Source organism: Suncus etruscus, chromosome 2 (genome assembly GCF_024139225.1).
Source record: "Suncus etruscus isolate mSunEtr1 chromosome 2, mSunEtr1.pri.cur, whole genome shotgun sequence".
NCBI lineage: Eukaryota > Metazoa > Chordata > Mammalia > Eulipotyphla > Soricidae > Suncus > Suncus etruscus.
The window spans coordinates 93,117,470-93,120,670 of record NC_064849.1 but is presented as its reverse complement, the minus strand read 5'-3'; the positions used below and the strand labels follow the sequence as shown (position 1 = coordinate 93,120,670).

General features: G+C 36.5%; 1 non-coding gene across 1 annotated transcript; it reads left to right on the top strand.

The window, feature by feature from the left end:
- The first annotated feature begins 2,722 nt into the window (after positions 1 to 2,722).
- On the top strand, positions 2,723 to 2,855 carry LOC126002564 (small nucleolar RNA SNORA51). Its single transcript, XR_007493250.1, has one exon. It is a non-coding gene; the product is annotated as a small nucleolar RNA SNORA51 (small nucleolar RNA).
- The last annotated feature ends 346 nt before the right edge of the window (positions 2,856 to 3,201 follow it).

Sequence of the window (3,201 nt, the reverse complement as noted above, 5' to 3'; positions counted from 1 at the left end):
ATTTCATTTTCGAGGGACTTTTTAATTATATAAATAGAAAACCTAAATTCATTACAATAGGCATAAATGGAAAGGTATTGGAAGTCAAAGCAAGAGTGTTCCTGAATCCTTGTCACTGATTTTCAAGGTCAGAGTTTTTTGAGAATAAAGTCAATGCAAGTACCCCTTTGAGATTCTGTCTCATCTTATATGGCATTGTATCTGATTTCCATCCAGGGAAATTTCCACCAAGTGAAGTCTAATGTTTTAGGCAATTTAAATTTACTAACAATTTTTGTTAAATGAGCTTATACTAGAGAGCATTTTATCACTTTAAAACAGCTCATATGATGGTCAGGTGAAAAATACTCTGGAAACCTGGTAGCTTTGACTGATGCATACTGCAACTCAAGTCCTCTATTTATTCCCTTTTGATTTTCTGTCTAGTTCTACTACTATTAAAATGAATTATTAAAATATCCAGCTGTTATTATTGAATTGGCCATTCTACCTCAATATTTTGAATTTAGTTTATGCAACTTAGGTTTGCTTTAAGTTACATATACAGTATATGTATGTATGTATGTATGTATGTATGTATGTATTTGCAATTGTTCTATCTTCTTGATCAATTGAAACCTTTGTCGATGGTTTTTCTGCACTTTTTAAGTAATTACTTTCATCTATGTTTATGTTTTTTTGATACTGCTATGGCTGCAATTGGACTATCTAGGTTGCTAGTTTTAGGAATGCTTTTTCCAGCGTGTTAGGTTTAACGAGATAATGTCTTTGTCTGTAGAATTTTGTCTATGAAGGCAAACTCCCTCCCAGTTGTGCTGTTGATCCTGCCTCTCTTCATCCTTTCTCTAATGCTTTCTTTTATCATGTTTGTATAGTTTCTAAGTCACGTTTTTATTTCTTTGATCGTTTCCATCATGTTTTTGTTCTGTTCTCAGGGATGGAGGTCAGTAACCATACGCACCTTATCAGAATCATCAATTTTTGATGCCTTAAATCAAGTGACCCTTAGAGATATCACATTTTTTAAAAATAATTTTTATTGTGACCAAAAGTGAATAACAGATCTTTCAAAGTAATATTTAAAATACATAGTGACAATGAATCAGGGCCATTCTCACCACCAGGGTTGTCCTCCCTCCACCCCTTTTCTGAGCATGTCTCCCTCCTTTGCCACCCGGAGTGCTAGTGTAACTGTTCCCTCTGTGTATAGCTTGTTGTAGATAGGATGTCGATGCTGTTGTTGTTGACTTTGGGTTTGGTGTTTAAGTCTGATCATTTTTTTTATTTCCAATCAATATTCATATGGCTGTTTGGTCCTGGTACCATTCATTTTTATTTCCCCTCTCAATTCATGAGGCAAAACAAGATGATTCAAGTTGTGTGGTTCTGCTGGAAGAAGAAAAAAATAATAAGAATAAGAAAAGCATAACAAAAACCTAACAAACAACATCCCAGCCCGAATTTGACTTCAAGCCCTCCACATTCTTCTTGCTAATATAGATGTGCTAATGCTCACTAGTCCCCTTTACAAAGGAGGGCCAGAGTATCCTGAGAGCACTCAGTGGCCTTCCCAGGTTCAGAAACAGTTCCTCTCTTTTTTCCTAAAAAACTTGTTCTAGCTTCAGTCTGGAGATATTTAAGACTTTCATGGGGTGTGCCAATCTCTGTGGCGTGAGATGGTACCTCATAGTTGTTTTGATTTGCATCTCCCTGATGATTAGTGATGTGGAGCATTTTTTTCTGTGCCTTTTAGCCATTTGTATTTCTTTTTTTTTATCAAAGTGTCTGTTCAGTTCTTCTCCCCGTTTTTTGATGGGGTTAGATGATTATTTTCTTGTAAAGTTGTGTCAGTGCCTTGTATATTTTGGATATTAACCCCTTATCTGATTTTTCTGTTGGTATTGGGTAAATAATTTCTCCCACTCAGTAGGTGGCTCTTGTATCCTAAAGAATCATCAGAAAGAATGAGAACAAGCAGTGCTGGTGTGGATGTGGAGAGAAAGGAACTCTTATTCACTGCTGGTGGGAATGCTGTCTAGTCCATCCTTTGTGGAAAGCGATATGGAGATTTCTCCAAAAGCTGGAAGTTGAGCTCCCATACAGTCCAGCTATACCACTCCTAGGGATATATCCAAGGAACACAAAAATACAATACAAAAATCCCTTTCTCACACCTATATTCATTGCAGCACTGTTTACAAGAGCCAGACTCTGGAAACAGCCTAGAGGCCCCTCAATAGATGAATGGCTAAAGAAACTATGGTATACATATACAATGGAATATTATGCTGCCATCAGAAGAGATGAAGTCATGAAATTTTCCTATACATGGATGTATATGAAATCTATTATGCTGAGTGAAATAAGTCAGAGGGAGAGAGATAAACACAGAATGGTCTCACTCATCTATGGGGTTTGAGAAAAATAAAAAACATTTGTGTAATGATTCTCAAAGACAAAATAGAGGAGAACTTGAGGGTCCAGCTCCTGACATGAAGTTCACTACAGGGATTGTTTAGTGCAGTCGCAGAAATAATTACACTGAGTACTGTCATAAAAAAATGTGACTGATTGAGGGAAGTAGAAAGCCTGTCTAGAATACAGGTCAGTGTGAGGTGCAGAGAAAGGGACACTTGGGATATTGGTGATGGGAATGTTGCACTGGTGAAGGTTTTTTTTTTAAATATATATAAAAAACTCAAAAAAAGAAAAGAAAAGATAAGGCCTCCCAATGGTTACCACAGGCTGTGTTCTTTACACTAACTGTATAGAAAGAGGAGGTACAGTAAATGCTCCCCATATACGCCTCAAACCAGGCCCTTTGTCTGGTCTGTATTGTGAATGGGGGAACAAAAAAAAAAAAAGACCTTCCTGGGGTCATGATTCATAGACTAAGCAAGTCTTGCCTTACCTATGGAGTTTGACAGGAAGAGATGTGACCATTGTATCATATCCCTCTATGTTTTCATTCCCTCTCTGTTGTTAATTTCCTCAGATTGTGTTAATATGAATCATTTATTATTTATTTACTAAAATACTTCACTTGGCTATTTGCAGTGTTTTCAAAACCAAATGTCTCTTTTGTGTGTGTGTGTGTGTGTGTGTGTGTGTGTGTGTGTTTAATCTTCAATACTTGGTGCAATAGAAGCTGCAAAGATGTGCCACTTTATCTATGAAATAGAATTTTGTATACCAATAAAT